Source organism: Periophthalmus magnuspinnatus, chromosome 13 (genome assembly GCF_009829125.3).
Source record: "Periophthalmus magnuspinnatus isolate fPerMag1 chromosome 13, fPerMag1.2.pri, whole genome shotgun sequence".
Taxonomy (NCBI): Eukaryota; Metazoa; Chordata; class Actinopteri; order Gobiiformes; family Gobiidae; genus Periophthalmus; species Periophthalmus magnuspinnatus.
Window position 1 is genome coordinate 10857667 of NC_047138.1, and position 8362 is coordinate 10866028.

Consider the following 8362-nt stretch of genomic DNA (forward strand, 5'->3'; position numbering starts at 1 on the left):
ATAGAATACAATGAGAAAGTTCCTGTGTAGTATTTTATGAATATTACTCCCCCAATATCATGTGGAAGTAGAAGGAACAAGCAGATCTAGATGGACATGCTGCAGTGCTGGTCTGAAAAAGGACCATGCTGCTGACATTGCTAGGCTTCAGCTCTTATGTGGCACTGTGAGCACGTGATCATGGGTTTCACTTTTTATGTCACCTGACAGGAAGCTGAAATAGAGCAGAATAAATGGAGGATGTGGTCATACATTAGTTTGCAGAGCAAGAATAGTAGTGATGCAGCGACCTATAGCTGATCTTACCTCTATGGACAAAATGTTCCATATACGTAAACACATACTGGTAGCTATTCTTGTCTGAACACAAAATCAGTGGGTAGGGTTAAAGTTGCTCCAAGCACCTGTTGGCTTTGGTTGGTCCTTTTTCACCCATTTTGTGCTAGTAATAATAGTAGTGTGGTATTGGTGGTACTCTCCAAATTACTACCTTTGTCAACTTAATAATACTGAATAATACTTCTAGGACTACACTATGTATAAAAGTACAAAAGAGTGCACATTGTAAAGAATTCTAGGAGCATTCACATTTGAGAAAAGATTAAAAGATGCACTGATAACAAAACTCACATGCATTTCATAACAGGTTTGCAAAGGTCTAAACTACAGGTACAGCAATATCCTATAAAAAGAGGATATTTTGTTCTTTGCATAGGACACCAACTTGCATACAACCCTACTACTACATCCTTGGTAGTATTGTTGACCATAGTTGATACGCTACCATGATGTTGAACTATTTATTTTGTGCTTTTGTCACAGAACCCCTGCTGAAGCACACACATCTGTGAAGTCTGCCAGCCACACACGTCATCCATGAGACTCGACCTACGTCACTGTGTTGAGATGCAGTACACTGAGGTCCAGCCTGTCAGTGCCAGCGTATACACAGGTTCCATATGTTTGTAATTACAGCAGACTAAATAACACATGTTCTGATAAGGAGTGACAGGGTATGGTCTGAGTGATGATGTTGTCACTGAAGTACATAACAGGGAGGAGAGCTTGTACAGAAACAGTATGAGAGCAGCTAGCATTACTGTATTGAACCTATTGACTTTGCCGCTAGATAACAGCAGCTGGTTTGCATCTGAGTGGAGGAGGCAGCACATATCAAGGTTAAGATGTTCAGATTGTTCTTTAATTATAGGAAATACATGATTGTTATAAATGAGACAGAAGCAATGTTGCATTATCATTTTAGTTTTTGAGTAACTGTCATTTTGAAGACTTTTACCTGTTTTGCTTCACCGAAATGCAACACACTCCAAGGAAAAGCAAAACAAAAGAAATCGGAACATCATTTACTTACTCATTCGCTACTCATTTTTAGTGTGAGTTCATTCGCACTGGTGTTGTGCAGGAACAGGCCATTGTAAATTCATCTGATGTTTTTTTAACAAGCTTTTCTCTGACTCACGGTGTCTGAAAGCTGAAAAACACTATCACTATTTAACGCAGCACTGTAACCACACAAGCAAAATGTTTGAGACACTTGCAAGTTTCAGATGCAAAAAGATTTCAGTATCCATTATAAACGCTATCACTGTAACAAAATCTTCTCAACTTAAAAACATGTTGCACTTGGTTCAGTGTAATGTGTTGCACAGATTCCAACACCAAATCTGATAGCAGCTAAAGATTGGGCTTGTTTGTATTGAACAGTTAATGTATTTTCCTTTTTTTTTTTCTTTTTTTTTTTAAACATATAGATACAGATTCAAATGGCTTCAAGTGATGTTTTTTTTATTATAAATTTTTACTTTTTTTTTAATTTTTTTTTTATAATTAATACTAATAATTTCTGACTTTGCATCCATTTTGGAAATCTATAAATTAAGTTATGTTGTCACTACCTTAATCAAGTAATATTATTTGTTGACTGAAAAAAGCCTTTATATTGGGTGGATTCACATGTTTTAGTCTGTTTTAGGCCTTAATTTTTGTACATTTTAGTGTTTGTTGTGGGCTGCAGTCATCAAAGAGCCCTGTCTGTAGGCGTTGTCTGTGTTTTGGCTCAGTGTGAGTTCTGTCAGCAGTCCTGCATTCTGCACCTCACAGCACTGTACAGCTCAGCTCAGCAGGGAGAGTCGGACAGGGCCAGCCAGAAACTAAAACTATGGTCATTTTATATATTTCAGATCAGCCAACCTAATAACTAAAGGTGTGGTTCATATTTTATTGGATGCATCCATTTTGTAGCTTATAGACTTGTGCAGATAGAAGGATACAATGAAGAGACGTATGATAGACGTTAGTGGAAGAAGATGGAAACACTGAGGGGGCAATAGTTCTACTGCTACAGAAAAATGAGCTGGAAGAGAAAGAGTGGATTTATATGTTTTATAATGTCATTGATTTAATGAGCTAATAGTGGAAAAAAAAGATGAGAAAATAGAAATGAAATATGAACTGCGGTGTCCTCATTAAATTCCCCTTCAGCTTTATAATAATTATACTTTTTCTGCAAATATGTTAGCACCCTTTGTTGTTAACATGTGTTCTTTGTGTTTTTTTCTTCCTTGCAAAATACTTGGATAGTAACTGAATGAGATCTCAATTTCATCAGCTATTAATAAATTCCTCTGTGTAGGGCTATTAATTATTAAAACACCAATAGCTTTTGTCAAGGTCAAAAACACAGTTTGTCTGTCCTCATCTGGGTAACAGTTGAAAAACAAGCATTCCCAGGACAAACTATGTTAGCAGTTCCAGCTAGCGTTACCCTTTCAATGTGTAATCAACAAGATGAAAGGCATAATAAATGGTACCACTAAAGTCGAACTACTAAGCTGCTTTATTGGGTTTCTTTATGGGTGGACAGACTGGGCGAGCGCTTGTGTTTGCTTATGAGACTGTAGCACTTGAAAAAAAACTTGAAAGTGTTGCAACTTCTGACATCAACATAAAACAAACTAATCTAATTTAAGCATTTTAGTACAACGCTTAGTATCTCAAGTTGTATAATCTCTTGTACAACCTATTTTTCAACAGTTAAACTATTAGTAAAAGATAAGCAAATGATGATACCGTTGCTAGAAAAAATCTGAGTCTGGGTCTTGCGTGCAGAGTGCAAAAATGTCACATATACATTTTCTTCGCAATCAAAACATGTAAACGAAATCTGCTGCTATCAGTTCTGCAGTTTTACACAGTTTTGAAATAATTTTGTTTATTTAAGTTTAATACCTGAAAAAAACAAAACAAAAACTAAAAACATAATCTCTTTCATTTGCCCCTTCTCCAGTGCTAAGCTACCAAACACAACATCACAAAACAAGGCAGGAAATTAACTATTGAGTATACACTGGCTATACATTGACTCACGGTACGACATTGGCTCAATTAAGACCATGTGAGCCTCTCGTGCCCAGGAACCTTGAAGGACGTGTCAGCGAATACCTCATTACATTCTGTATTAGGTGAAAGAGCACCTTATGAAATGCACCTGTATCTTCTATTACCTCAGGTCAGACCATTCACAGATGGAACTATGGAACATTTACCTGCGTAATCCTTCAGTCATCCAGGTGTGATCCAGAGTAAAAGAAAAATATAAAATCTGTGAACTGGACAAAAAGGTGCAGGAGTGAAGACATGTCACTGCTCATCTTATCTGACCAGAACTGAAGAAGCTACAGAACATTTACTCCTCTTTCTTACGTAGCTACTTGAATACTACAAATGAACAGAAGATGGCTTAATTTTCTCGTTTTCTGGATGTTTTGGGATCAAAGCTGCACTCACATCATCAGTTAATATCTTTACTTTCTGTACTTTCCCTTATACTGTATAAATGAACAACTTGTCATTTCATTTAAGTGTGGCATTTTCTTTTGTTTCATAATTCATAGTTTGAACAATGATGATAGTTCGTATGAGCCTCGAAATAGAAGCAATCGCATCGCTATGGTGAATGTCAGGAAGGAAGTCATACCATGGAGGAATAGTACACAAAAAGTGGCCTTTAAAAGCTGTAGACAATAATAGAACCACATGGACCAAACCCACCACTGCACTGATCAAGAACAACAATGCAATAATTAGTCAGAGAGCAGGTGGCTGAAGAATACTCTGCACAAAACAATAAGATTACCCGGTTTGAAGAAGCTTAGAAGAGGACCGTCTGACAAAATGTTTGGACGTCCATTTTGAGCAATAGGATATTACATTTAGCCTTTATGACAAGCTACATGGTTACACAAGCGTTGCACTAGTTCTAAGTTGTAACTACCTCAATATTGTACAACTGCTAATATCAATTTATCAGCGTATTAAAGTTTGAATGACAATAAATCAGGAAAAAAGTCAAAAGTCAGTGTAATATTGACAAAAAGCATGGAAACCCAGTATATGTGAACTGGCACCTCGATAGAATGTGGGCCCCATTTCACTGCTGATATTTTTCTCTTCAGACTAAACTATAAGTGAATAAAATAACTGAGCTGAGCGGCCCTACATAGTTTCCATTCAAATGTAACCTTAAATTTGGTCCAAGTTTCTTTGTAAAATGTGGCAACTACATTTTATTGCCCCTTTCAGTGATAGTCCAAATGTTTGTACCGTGACCCTCTTTTTATAGTTCCCATTTGTGCAATCATTTAGGTCTATAAAAGCTTCAACCGTGGCATAAACATCAGTGAAACAGTAGCAGTGACACAAATTGAAACTCAGCTTGTTTGAAATAAGATATAAATATGCGCCTTTTGGTAAAACATAGATATGTGGACATAAACTGCAAGCCTCCCATGTAAACACAAAAGACGCATATGTCCAAACTGGATGGGATTTGGCTCTGTATCTGATATGAGAGCATGGGTATTTATAAAGAGGAGGTTTTTCCATACAACATCTCAGTCATTTGGAAATCTTAGTGACTGGAAATAATTGATTTTAAACCAGAAATGGGTCGTGAAATTATGCATAATGCATGGATCAGGAGACATCACAGTGTGTTTTGTGTTATTTTAAAGGGCCGTGATTACTGTAGAGAAAATAAGAGATTATTTTAGCAATCCCAAGCTTTCATTCAATTGTCAGTTTAAAGGAGTGTGACTGATTTGTCTCCAGAAGCAAAAGCGCAAACAGTGAAACATCATCGAGACTGACAGCGTAATGCAGCAAATACAGTGAATCTGATCATGTTAAGAGAATCCATTTAAGAACACACACAATGGATCCATGCTTTCATTCATCTGAGTGGCTGCAGTATAAATATGTATGCATCTAGTTTTATTCGTTAATAGTTAAAACAACGTAGCTATTGCTTTTGTAAATATACTTTCTCTGCAAAGTTACTGTTAAATGTGTTGAACTGAATGCTCAAATTATTCCTGTACTCACATTTCATCAGTTTGCTGTCCTTTGCATTTTTTCAGTGCTCCAAGTGCAGAAGTATTTTCTGCATAATTCATGAGAGAGAAGTATTAAATGTGGACTGCTGGAAAAGGACAATTTGATCCTTTTTACTTTCAGAGAAGTGTTTAGAATATTTAAGATGAGATGTCATTTGAGGCATTGTTTTTGCTGATACAAATGCATGATGTAACACAAAACTGTTGCCAGAATATACAGTGGATGCAGCACACTCAGTCTCCTTTCATGCTGTGTTGTCCAATGTATCAACTAAGTAAAAAGTAAAGCCTTAAAATGGAAACAAGGTCTTGATGTCAGCCTCATATGTTGTCCCGTAGCTATCGTCACCTTCAAAATAGATGAAAACATTTTCTTTGTCAATTTTTCGTGTTCCAGGAGGAGTGCTATTGTGACAAATAATGACTGGTTCCTACTGTATTTAGGAGCAGTAGTTTGGCCTGTATGCTGCCTCCCACAAAATAAGGTTACAGTGTACTCCAGTTCTGGCTAAAGATGTGTTACCTATAAATACATACATAAATACATTTCTTTGCAATCATCACTAACTAAATCCAAGTAGGGTTCAAATCTGTTTTTACATCTGTTTTTACTTTGTTAACGATTTTAAAATGTTGTCTTTTTTGCATTATGCACTCACACTAAATGAAGCCCCAGCCTTGGCAGTGACTGTATGTGTGTGGTAGTCATAATGCACTGTAAGAGCCAGTCGAACAGACACTAAGAGCTGTATTGGCTGGAGGCAATGTCCCAGACTTCCTCTGCCCCGCTGTGCCCCGCTGAAAACACTGTGATAAGGGACCCACAGTTAGGAAGGCAGAGAGGTGTGAGATGGAGCACGCCGGGTATGCTAACATGACTTAAAGCTTCAGCACTATTAGTGTTGATCACAATTAAAGCTGGATATCCATGTGCACAACTCTATGTGAAATGTAAAAAAAAAAAAAAGATTGTTAGAAAAGATTTGAGCCAACTTTTGCTTTAAAGAGCTATATTTCTGCCTATATAAAATCTGTATTGCAGCTTCACATGACAAAGAGGTCCAGTTTAGCTAATAGAATGACAAAAGGCAATGGGAATTAACAGCCAGCTTGATGCACACAGATGTTCAGTGTTGTTTACTTAGGCAGAACATGGGAAAGCAATAGGGAGCACTTTGTCCTGCCATCAGCCTCTGCCGGAGCTTTTAAGAGCCTGTCTGTGGGGCTGTGTAACTTCATTAGTGTCCCCTGGTGCAGGTGCTTAGACACTCCAGGGAGGGGGCACATCACTACAGCCCAGCGCACAATTACACGCACACAATCACACCTCACACCTGTCACTGCAGCCTGGCAAACCTGTGGTGCCTGGATGTCACCCACTGTGTAATCAGCTGCCTATTCAAGCCATAAGAATGTGGCATAAATATATATATGGGTCCGTTCTTAGGCTAAAAGCTTATATTTTTACATGAATAAAAAGTGTGAATATTATTATTAAAACTAACAGAAACTGCCAAATCACTACATAAATCCTTCAAAAAATTATTATGCATTTATAATTTTCATATAATTTAGAACCAGATGCTTCTATTTGACCTTTTTGTTGCCTATTTTAAACATACTTTAAAAAGATTCTGGTGTAGCATTCATGTCACGTTTTGATTTGTATTTAGTCCTTAATTTGAAATGTTTTGGTCTTGTGGGTGTCAATAAATATCTGATGTTTCAATGAGAAATCAAGTGCAGTCAGTGCCACCTTGTCTTCTAAGGATCAGAATGAACATCGCAAAGTTTCTGAATGGGAATGGAATCCAGTTGTCCTCTAGCAACATCTAGTGGTCACAGCATGTTATTGCATTACCGTCCCAACGTGTAATTATTGATTTTTTTTTTTTTTACTGTACTCTACATGAAATAATACCTCAAACAATTATAAGATTAACTGTCCCAATTGCAACAGTATGCTTTAATGTTGCCATGATACTAACATTTAAAACTTGATTTCGATACTAAGGATACCAAGGAAAAGGCCTGAATCTGATATCACACTATGACAATTAAAACTATCCTTTTTACACAATAACAAGTAATTCTCAACACAGAATACCAGAAGGGTCACACTAATTCTGTTACAGATCAAAACCACTCTAGACTATTCAGAAAAGTCCAGCTATGTTTTAAAGAAGCACTATGTAAATTGTCTACTGTGGCTGTGTCACGTGCTCTTACAGGCATTTGTATATACTATTTTGTTTTAAATTCTTAACTGCTATGGCAACAATCAAAATTTTTCATCATTCTGAAACTGATAGATAAAACAGATGATGAGTATCCTACCTATTAATTTGACTTAAAAAAGAAATGGTTAATATGATGACGTCACCACATCTTCAGGTAGAAAAGCCTCCTGATTTTATTGCCTTGAAATCTCAGCATGGCAGTGAAAACACTTGTGTTCCATTTGCATAAAAAGCATTTGGATGTCTGTCTGGGACTTGCATGTTGTCGTCTTGGGAGTCTTCACTCTCACATGCATCACTGCAAATGCATGTAAGATGTGGGCACGCCAATGCACCCATCCCAGCACACAGCACAAGCACAAACACAGATGCACTGAAGCACGACGGAGAAGTAGGACACTAAATTAGACCAAGGGAGCTCTGAATTTACAGTTATTTGTTCTGGTATTAACATGGGACGACATCATCTTGCATGAATAGACTGTATGTATTTTGTGATGTGAGGATGTTCAGCAGTCAAGCGTATGAGCACATTATTATCAGACTAAAGACAAACATGGTCGATATGTTTGGGACTGTACAGGCCTTATGCGGGCTGCTGACGATAAGAGTAGACTTTAAAATAGATTGTTTTGACATTAAGGTCATGGGCAATTTGTGTTTGACATGGCTAAGGAAAATCCATCATAATTCATAGTGAACTATTTA